This window comes from Dendropsophus ebraccatus, chromosome 9, assembly GCF_027789765.1.
Source record: "Dendropsophus ebraccatus isolate aDenEbr1 chromosome 9, aDenEbr1.pat, whole genome shotgun sequence".
NCBI classification, from domain to species: Eukaryota; Metazoa; Chordata; class Amphibia; order Anura; family Hylidae; genus Dendropsophus; species Dendropsophus ebraccatus.
The window spans coordinates 60,331,769-60,343,172 of NC_091462.1; positions in this window are offsets into that span (position 1 = coordinate 60,331,769).

Sequence of the window (11,404 nt, forward strand, 5' to 3'; positions counted from 1 at the left end):
CTTTGGTCTATGGGGCTGTGTGAGGTGTCATTTTTTGCGCCATGATGTGTTGTATCGATACCTAGATTGCACATGTGCAACTTTTTGATCGCATTTTATTAAAATTTTTCTGGATTTGATGCGACCGAAAATGCGCAATTTTGCACTTTGGGACTTTTTTGCACTTGTGCCGTTTACCGCGCGAGATCAGGAATGTGATAAATTAATAGTTCGGCAAGCCGGAAGCAATCGAGTTCCGAGCCGGGATCAGCGCCATTACGGCGCAGACCCCGGCCCGAGCCGGACGTGTGGATCGCTCCTCCGGGACAACTAGACACTAGACACCAGGGAAGGGCTGCATAAGGTAATCGGATGCAGCTCTCAAATTTGACAGCTGCATCCGATCGTACCGTGCCCGCTAATATCCCGCATGTAGCCCGGGACCGCGGTTATTAGCGGGCACAGTACGATCAGCGGTTATTAGCGGCCCCCCATCAGCAAGCCCCCCGGCCTCCGCCGCACATCCTACTCACTTCCCTGCCATGCCATCCGGACTGTCAGCTCTCTGCCGCCCCCGCATCCTGCCGACTCTGTCCCGGTTGTCACCCCAAGCAGCTCTCATCATCCAGTCGTCAGGACGCGGGGGCGACAGGGAGCTGACAGTCCGGACCGGCATTGCAGGGAAGTGAGTAGGACATGCGGCGGAGGCCGGGGGGCTTGCTGATGGGGGGCCAGAAGCAAGAAGTTAGCGGCGGCAGAGGCCGGGGGCTTGCTGATGGGGGTCCAGAAGCCGGAAGTTACCGGCGGTGGAGGCCGGGGGCTTGCTGATGGGGGGCCAGAAGCAGGAAGTTACCGGCGGCGGCGGAGGAGGTTGCAGCTTGGTGCTGCGGATCTCCCTAGTACTACTCCTCCCATAATCTGCTCATACTAGGAGCAGATGATGGGAGGAGTAGCAGTGTCTCTCTGTACCACTGCACCAAGCAGGGAGAGAGGGACAGGGCCGTATTTGCCACTAGGCACCCGTGGTCCGGTGCCAAGGACGGCTCCCTGCGGGGGTCGGCACCCGCAGGGAACAAAATATTTCCTGTGGGTGCCTTCTGCCCCTCAGTTGCTCCCCCTGCCCCCCAGCTGCTTTCCCTGCCCCTTCCACACCAGCTGCTCCCCCTGTCACCCCAGCTGCTCCCCCTGCCCCCGAGCTGATCCTTCTGCCCACCATTGCTCCCCCTGCCCCCCCAGCTGCTCCCCCTGCCCCTTTCACCCCAGCTGCTCCCCCTGACCCCCCAGCTGTATCCCCTGCCCCCGCAGCTGTTACCCCTGTCTCCCCAGCTGCTCCCCCTGCCTCCCCAGATTCTGCCCCTGCCATCCCCAGCTGCTCACCCCTCCCGCCACCCCCAGCTGCCCTCCTGACCCAGTCACCCCAGCTGCCCACCTCTAGATGAGTTGTGGTCGGAGAAGTCTTCATGATGGCCATGCCAGATGGAGAAGAAAGCAAAAAGTGAGCGACGGCAATCGGAGAAGACGTCACCTGTGAGTCATTTGTAACTGCACTGTAATCACTTTTATAGTGTGCAGAGCCTGTGCACCATTGGGGTCTAAATGGGTCAGTGTATTATTTGCGGTAGTGTACTGACATAGCCCCGCGGTCACTACAGTACACTAGCACAAACTTTTAAACTAGAACCCAACTACAAGAGCTGCAGGCACTATAACTCCCAGCATATGCTGAGGGCTGCAGACTGTTAGTACATGCTGGGAGTTGTAGTGCCTGCAGCTGTTGTAGTTGGGTCCTATACACTGGATGCTTTGTAGGAGATCAGAATACATAGATCTGTGGGCAGGTCTGTATTTAGAGTTTATGCTGCCCTAGGCACTTTGCACGCTGAGGCGCCCCCTCCCCCATTACTGTACATGCATGGTATATACCCTGGCACTTGAGTGCCGCTCTGCTTGATGCCCGCTGTTCTCATCAAACAAATGTGATGGAGGAAGGAGGCCGGGGACATCTTAGTTTGGGGGCCGCTTCTGTCCAGTGTCGGACTGGGGGACCTGGGGCCCACCAATATAGAACCAGTGAGACACGACATGCTGACCCGCTCCTTTCCTGAATTCATCTGTATTTGTGACAAATCCCTACATTTATACAGCTCTCAGGGTATGCTGGGAGTTGTAGTCTCTGAGAGGACAACCCTGTAATAAATCACTGTGTGCAGAGGCTCCTGGTGGCTGCAATCTGTGGGTGACAACCATCAGCCCTGAAGGTCCAGCAATACATCTGTCTACACGGTACTACAACTCCCAGCATACTCTGAGGGCTGCAGACTGTCAGTACATGCTGCGAGTTGTAGTGCCTGCAGCTGTTGTAGTTGGGTCCTATACACTGGATGCTTTGTGGCATATAAGAATACAAAGATCTGTGGGGGCTCAGTGCAGGGAAGTGACCCCAGAACATCACTAATAGGGAATAGAACAAAAACATCTACCACTATTCCCTATTAGTGATGTTCTGGGGTCACGTCCCTGCAGTGAGCCCCCACAGATCTATGTATTCTTATATGCTACAAAGCATCCAGTGTATAATGCACCTAGGACCCAACTACAACAGCTGCAGGCACTACAACTCCCAGCATTTACTGACAGTCTGCAGCCCTCAGCATATGCTGGGAGTTGTAGTGCCTGCGGCTGTTGTAGTTGGGTCCTAGTTTAAAAGTTTGCGCTAGTGTACTGTAGTGACCGCGGGGCTGTGTCAGTACACTACCGCAAACAATACACTGACCCATTGAGACACCAATGGTACACAGGTTCTGCACACTATAGAAGTGATTACAGTGCAGTTACTAATGACTCACAGGTGACGTCTTCTCCGATTGCCGTCGCTCACTTTTTGCTTTCTTCTCCATCTGGCGCAGCAATCAAGAAGACTTCTCCGACCACAACTAGTCTGCAAGCAGGCAGCTGGGGGTGACTGGGGAAGGGAGGCAGCTGGGGGTGGCAGGGGAAACCGCTGGGGTGAAGGGGAGAAGCTGGGGTGACAGGGGGAAGGAGAGCAGCTGGGGTGACGGGGAGGGGGAGCAGCTAGGGGTGGCAGGGGGAGAATCTGGGGAGGCAGAGGGAGCAGCTGGGGGCAGGGGGAGTAGATGGGGGCAGGAGGAGGAGCAGATGGGGGGCAGGGGGAGCAGCTGGGGTGAGAGGGGCAGGGGTAGTAGATGGGGGCAGGGGGAGAAGCTGGGGTGAGAGGGGCAGGGGGAGCAATGTGGGGCAGAGGGATCAGCTCGGGGGCAGCAGCTGGGGTGGCAGGGGGAGTAGATGGGGGGCAGGAGGAGCAGCTGGGGTGGCAGGCAGGGGGAGCAGATAGGGGGCAGCTAGGGTGGCAGGGAGAAGATTGGGCAGCTGGGGTGGCAGGGGGAGAAGATGGGGACAGGCGGAGGAGCAGATGGGGCAGGGGGAGAAGATGGGGGGCAGGAGGAGCAGCTGGGGGTGCTGGTGGAGAGGCTAGGGGGTGCAGGAGGAGAGGCTGGGGGGTGCTGACAGAGAGGCTGGGGGGTGCTGACAGAGAGGCTGGGGGGTGCTAACGGAAAGGCTGGGGGAGAGGCTGTGGGGTGCAGGAGGAGAGGCTGGGGGTGCAGGAGGATAGGCTGGGGGGAGAGGTTGTGGGGTGCAGGAGGAGAGGCTTTGGGGTACAGGAGGAGAGACTGGGGGTGCAGGAGGAGAGGCTGTGGGGTGCAGGAGGAGAGGCTGTGGGGTGCAGGAGGAGAGGCTGGAGGAAAGGCTGGGGGTGCAGGAGAAGAGGCTGGGGGAGAGGCTGTGGGGTGCAGGAGAAGAGGCTGTGGGGTGCAGGAGGAGAGGCTGAGGGGTGCAGGAGAAGAGGCTGGGTGAGGCTGTGGGGTGCAGGAGGAGAGGCTGGGGGGTGCAGGAGAAGAGGCTGGGGGAGAGGCTGTGGGGTGCAGGAGGAGAGGCTGGGGGGTGCAGGAGAAGAGGCTGGGGGAGAGGCTGTGGGGTGCAGGAGGAGAGGCTGGGGGGTGCAGGAGGAGAGGGTGTGGGGTGCAGGAGGAGAGGGTGTGGGGTGCAGGAGGAGAGGGTGTGGGGTGCAGGAGGAGAGGCTGGGGGTGCAGGAGGAGAGGCTGGGGGGTGTAGGAGGAGAGGCTGTGGGGTGCAGTAGGAGAGGCTGGAGGAGAGGCTGGGGGTGCAGGAGAGGAGGCTGGGGGTGCAGGAGAAGAGGCTGGGGGAGAGGCTGTGGGGTGCAGGAGGAGAGGCTGTGGGAGAGGCTGTGGGGTGCAGGAGGAGAGGCTGTGGGGTGCAGTAGGAGAGGCTGGAGGAGAGGCTGGGGGTGCAGGAGGAGAGGCTGGGGGGTGCAGGAGAAGAGGCTGGGGAAGTGGCTGTGGGGTGCAGGAGGAGAGGCTGTGGGGTGCAGGAGGAGAGGCTGTGGGAGAGGCTGTGGGGTGCAGGAGGAGAGGCTGGGGGGTGCAGGAGAAGAGGCTGGGGGAGAGGCTGTGGGGTGCAGGAGGAGAGGCTGGGGTGCAGGAGGAGAGGCTGGGGGGTGCAGGAGGAGAGGCTGGGGGGTGCAGGAGGAGAGGCTGGGAGAGAGGCTGGGGGTGAAGGAGGAGAGGCTGGGGGAGAGGGTGTGGGGTGCAGGAGGAGAGGCTGGGGGTTGCAGGAGGAGAGGCTGGGGGGTGCAGGAGGAGAGGCTGGGGGAGAGGCTGTGGGGTGCAGGAGGAGAGGCTGTGGGGTGCAGGAGGAGAGGCTGTGGGGTGCAGGAGGAGAGGCGGGGGGGTACAAGAGGAGAGGCTGGAGGGGGTACAGGAGGAGAGGCTGGAGGGGGTACAGGAGGGGGGGTACAGGAGGAGAGGCTGGAAGGGGGTACAGGAGGGGGGTACAGGAGGAGAGGCTGGAAGGGGGGTGCAGGAGGAGAGGCTGGAGGGGGGGTAGAGGAGGAGAGGCTGGGGGAGAGGCTGTGGGGTGCAGGGGGTGAGGCTGAGGGGTGCAGGGGGTGAGGCTGAGGGGTACAGGAGGAGAGGCTGTGGTGTGCAGGAGGAGAGGCTGTGGGGTGCAGGAGGAGAGGCTAGAGGGGGTACAGGAGGAGAGGCTGGGGGTGCAGGAGGAGAGGCAGGGGGGGTACAAGAGGAGAGGCTGGAGGGGGTACAGGAGGAGAGGCTGGAGGGGGTACAGGAGGAGAGGCTGGAGGGGGGGTACAGGAGGAGAGGCTGGAGGGGGGGTACAGGAGGAGAGGCTGGAGGGGGGGTACAGGAGGAGAGGCTGGAGGGGGGGTACAGGAGGAGAGGCTGGAGGGGGGGTACAGGAGGAGAGGCTGGAGGGGGGGTACAGGAGGAGAGGCTGGAGGGGGGGTACAGGAGGAGAGGCTGGAGGGGGGGGTACAGGAGGAGAGGCTGGAGGAGGGGTACAGGAGGAGAGGCTGGAGGGGGGGTACAGGAGGAGAGGCTGGAGGGGGGGTACAGGAGGAGAGGCTGGGGGAAGAGGGAGCGGCCGGGGGAGCAGAGGCAGGTGAGGCAGGCTTGGCAGGTCCCCCCTTCCCATGCAGCTTTGGTCCGGTGAGCTTCGGGCACACGCTGCCTCTATCACTGGCCGGAAGCTCACAGCTGCAGCCCCGCGGTCCAGGAACTTCTCTCCTGCTCGGCGCGATGACGTCACGTGCGCCGCTGCCGAGCAGGAGAGAAGGACCGCAGGGCTGCAGCTGTGAGCTTCCGGCCAGTGATAAGAGGCAGCGTGTGCCGGAAGCTCACCGGACCGAAGCGGCACAACCCCGGGCTGGGCTGGTCGTGGACCAGGCACCCGTGGGCCGGTGCCTACGGCGGCGGGGGTAAAAATTATTATTTTTTTTTTAGAAAAAAAAAAAATATTGTTCCCTACGGGTGCCGCCCCCTGCTGGGCGCCGCCCTAGGCACCGGACCACGGGTGCCTAGTGGTAAATACGTCCCTGTCTGTGGGGGCTCAATGTAGGGAAGTGACCCCAGAACATCACTAATAGGGGATAGAACAAAAACATCTCCCCCCCCTATTAATGATGTTCTGGGGTCACTTACCTGCACTGAGCCCCCACAGCACTCTGTATTCTTATATGCCACAACGCCTCCAGGGTATAGGACCCAACTACAACAGCTGCAGGCACTACAATTCCCAGCATTTACTGACAGTCTGCAGCCCTCAGGATATGCTGGGAGCTGTAGTACAGTGTAGACAGATGTATTGCTGGACCTTCAGGGCTGATGGTTGTCAACCACAAATAGCAGCCACCAGGAGCCTTTGCACACAGTGATTTATTAAAGGGTTATCAATTCAGAAACTACAACTCCCAGCATACCCTGAGAGCTTTATAAATGGAGGGATTTGTCACAGATACAGATGAATCCAGGAAAGGAGCGGGTCAGCATGTCGTGTCTCACTGGTTCTTTACTGGTGGGCCCAAAGAATCATTTCCTCTGATGGGCCCCACGTACCCCAGTCCGACACTGAACAGAAGTGGCCCCCAAACTAAGATGTCCCCAGCCTCCTTCCTTGCTCCATCACGTCTGTTTGATGGAACAGCGGGCATCAAGCAGAGCGGCACCTAAGTGCCAGGGTATATACCATGCTTGTAACCTGCCAGTGCCGGGGGGGGGGGGGGGGGGGGGAGCCTCAGCATGCAAAGTGCCTAGGGCAGCATGAACTCTAAATACAGTCCTAGGGAGGGAGGAGGTATATAGATGCACCTACCTCTCTCCCTCCCTGCTCGGTGCCCTCCATTTATCCCCCACACACATAGTCATCAATAAAGTGTAGTTTTCACATTACATTACATACTCTATATACCTCAATAAAGTCCATAGGCTTCTACATATACTGCGCCCCCTGCTGGCCACTCCATAGGAATTACACCCTGGTTCGTGACTTCTTTATTGCAGTGTATGGTGTTTTTTCCTTGTCCCATTATGCTTTGCACCCTTTAATTACATTGCATGAGGAAATCACCAGGTAAGGCTTTGTGCACACTATGGAATTTGGGCAAATATTTCCAGTGAAGTCCGTATGGCGGTCTCTGCTTGAAGTACCACCTGTCCCATAGACTCAGTGATATTCTGAAGCTCAATCCACCGTCTGCTCAAATAATTGACCGGGGGGGTGGGGGGGTTAAGGTGAACTTGTGGTAAGTCCAAAAATATTAAGTTTGTTATATAATTTTATAGCTTGTATTGTCTTGATTCAAGCAATGTTTTAAATGGTCAATGTCATTAAAAGAAAAAAAACAAAAAACTTTTGACATGTTAGAGAGAAATGTCAAAAGTTTTGATCGGTCAGGGTCTGAGTGTTCAAATCCACCTGAACTCGGACGATGAAAGATATACACTCACCGGCCACTTTATTAGGTACACCTGTCCAACTGCACGTTACCACTTAATTTCTAATCAGTCAATCACATGGCGGCAACTCAGTGCATTTAGGCATGTAGACATGGTCAAGACAATCTCCTGCAGTTCAAACCGAGCATCAGCATGGGGAAGAAAGGTGATTTGAGTGCCTTTGAACGTGGCATGGTTGTTGGTGCCAGAAGGGCTGGTCTGAGTATTTCAGAAACTGCTGATCTACTGGGATTTTCACGCACAACCATCTCTAGGGTTTACAGAGAATGGTCCGAAAAAGAAAAAACATCCAGTGAGCGGCAGTTCTGTGGGCGGAAATGCCTTGTTAATGCCAGAGGTCAGAGGAGAATGGGCAGATTGGTTCGAGCTGATAGAAAGGCAACAGTGACTCAAATAGCCAACCGCTACAACCAAGGTAGGCAGAAGAGCATCTATGAACGCACAGTACGTCCAACTTTGAGGCAGATGGGCTACAGCAGCAGAAGACCACACCGGGTGCCACTCCTTTCAGCTAAGAACAGGAAACTGAGGCTACAATTTGCACAAGCTCATCGAAATTGGACAGTAGAAGATTGGAAAAACGTTGCCTGGTCTGATGAGTCTCGATTTCTGCTGCGACATTCGGATGGTAGGGTCAGAATTTGGCGTCAACAACATGAAAGCATGGATCCACCCTGCCTTGTATCAACGGTTCAGGCTGGTGGTGGTGGTGTCATGGTGTGGGGGATATTTTCTTGGCACTCTTTGGGCCCCTTGGTACCAATTGAGCATCGTTGCAACGCCACAGCCTACCTGAATATTGTTGCTGACCATGTCCATCCCTTTATGACCACAATGTACCCAACATCTGATGGCTACTTTCAGCAGGATAATGCGCCATATCATAAAGCTAGAATCATCTCAGACTGGTTTCTTGAACATGACAATGAGTTCACTGTACTCAAATGGCCTCCACAGTCACCAGATCTCAATCCAATAGAGCATCTTTGGGATGTGGTGGAACGGGAGATTTGCATCATGGATGTGCAGCCGACAAATCTGCGGCAACTGTGTGATGCCATCATGTCAATATGGACCAAAATCTCTGAGAAATGCTTCCAGCACCTTGTTGAATCTATGCCACGAAGAATTGAGGCAGTTCTGAAGGCAAAAGGGGGTCCAACCCGTTACTAGCATGGTGTACCTAATAAAGTGGCCGGTGAGTGTACATTTTTGACATTTTCTCTTATATGTCAAAAGTCTTTTTTTATTTTTTTACTGACTACTCATTAACTGTCTTGCTACATCTAAACGTTTCTTAGATATAGAGGGTCTGTTATTGGGTTGACTATCTGTACTTTACACTGAAAAGTCAGATTGGTGGGAACCTTTCTGCAGAATAGGGTGTGGATATTAAGCACAGGGCATGTTTGGAGGGTAAGGGGGCATGAATTATGATCAGAGGTTGCAAACCTAGTGGATGCCATTAACCTAGTGACTGTGTTCCTGCCCTGTACACTAATTTAAAGCGACTCTGTACCCACAATCTGTCCCCTTCAAACAGCTTGTACCTTCGGATAGCTGCTTTTAAACTGGCAGCCCCGTGCTAAACGGGAGTATCTGTGCCCTAAATTTGCACCACCCCTCCTTCCCTCCTTCCCCCCCTCTTCATCATTAGGAATGCCACTGGAACATTTTTTCCATGCTGAACATTGCACAGGTGGTTAACGATCCAGCCCATGTTCAGTATTCACACAGCTGACGAATAGGAGACAATCTGCCTGGAGCATTCCTAGTGATGAAGAGGGTGGCGAGGAGGGACAGAGGGGTGGTGCAAAGTTAGGGCACAGATACTCCCGTAGGGCACGGGGCTGCCAATTTAAAAGTAGTTTTTTAGGACAATAACTGCATCACCAGCCAAACGGACCACAGGACAGATCTTGGATTAAAAGCAGCTATCTGAAGGTAGAAGCGGTTTGGGGGGGGGGGGGGGGGCTGTAAGACTATGGGTACAGAGTCGCTTTAACAGGACGGCAGACGCTGCTAATAACTCCTGATAAAGTCAGCTATTGTAATGCATGGTATTCGCTGTTCTCAGCCACAGTGTACGCCAACATCCTGTTCACTCTTTAATCACTGCCCAGGACACATGGTAGTAGGCATTAGAGGGGGCACAGCCAAGTTACCAAATGTTGGGTTCCTAAGAATAGTAGCTTAGGACCTTTGGATGGACCCACCTTAGTGACGTACATGTTCTTACAGCAGTTTTTAAGGGTGCGATGCCCTGGCCCCTAGGGGGCCACTCCGCAATACAGATGTTGGATGGGTGCAGGAATCGGGGCAGCTGTAGGATGTAGTGGTCACGGTTTAGGCACGAGGGTGCTACAGCTGGAAACCGGGCTCCTGACCATGCGGGAATACTGGGCGTGCGATTCTTCGTTGTCCTTAGTCAGGGCACCAATGATCACACCAATGCCAAGGTTCAGAAACAACGGTAGTTGCATATTTATTGTAACGGTGGTAACTAGTAGTAACAGTCTCTCCGGATGCAACCGGGAATAAGGCAATCTTGAATAAAGCAGAATAATGGCTGATGCTGCAATAGGCTGTGAGAGTGGCGTGCTGAATGATGGGAGTAGTAGTGATACTGAAGCAGAGATGCTGGGTGGAATGAGACTTGAATGAAATACTTGCTGTTGATGATTTGAGAAGATGATGATGAGAGGAGCTAAAGAATGACTGAAGAATCGACACCCAGATGAGGATCTTGAGACTTGAGACAGGAACACAGCCAGTGGACTGGAGCAGCAGAGCACAACGCAGGCCTCTCTCTTTTGCAGGGAGAGAGAGGACTAACACAACCTATCCCCTTGATGGTAGGGAATAGACTGAGGTAGCACAGGAAGTCACATGGTAACCCCAGCCAAAAGCTCGATGACCATTGGTGTTACCATGGAAGCAGGGCACAGTCACGTGACATCCAGCCATTGCATCATCACACCATTAGGCATATACAGAGGAATATACATGAGGAGTACCATCCTTGAACACTAGGAGGCGACATAATACCTTATGACACTGATACCTGAATTCACATGCAATAAATGACTGAAATGGCAGACTTAAATACTGAGAAGGGGGACACAATACACGCAGTTTGCATTGGACCATAGCTTTCCAGAACAGAACTGTTTATAATGAAAGTGTGAGCATAAGAAGGGCTGTTCTGGGACACTGCAAGGGGCTTTAGGCTTTAAAGCAAATGTACCATCATATCAATAGAAGGGCGCTGGGGCGGGCAAGCCGGTGCCGCGGTCCTCTTTTTGAACCATGGCCCAGTTCCCATCCACGGCACAGGTCTATTACCGGGTATTGCTGTATGTGCTGCAAGCATGGGAAGACTTGACATTTTTACATAGAAGTAAATTACAAATCTATAAAACTTTCTGGAACCAGTTGATCCAGTTGATTTTCACTGGATAACACCTTTAAAAAACTTTAGGCTAGGCCAACATCTTTTTAAGACAGTAGCCTAGAAGCCCAGTGCGGATGTCTCGTGACAGGACTGCAGGGCCCTCAGACTGCTAGGACCAGAGAAACCGCCAATTCTCGCAGTTTAACACTGTTAAATGCTGTGGTTAAAGGCCTGTCATGTCTTATATAAAACAGAAATAAACCTACAGGGGGAGATTTATCAAAGGGTGTGTAATACACACTGGTGTAAACTGCCCACAGCAACTAATCACAGCTCAGCTTACAGCTCTGGTAAAATTAAAGCTGAGCTGTGATTGGTTGCTGTGGGCAGATACACCAGTGCCATTACACCAGTGTATATTATACACCCTTTAATAAATCTGGTCCCTTATCTATAACTCTCCACTCTCCCCTGATGTCCACCTGCGGTATTTCGGGTTCCCCCGCTGAACACTGCTATCACCACTTGTCGGACAAACTCGTATTGGCAGTGACAGACCACTTAGTCAGTCACTTACTGAGATGGGACAGCGCCGTGGCCAGTAATTGGCTGAGCAGGCTGTCACTGCCGAGATGAGTGGCAGCGGTCAGCGGGGGACCCAGAGGCCCTGCAGGAGGACATC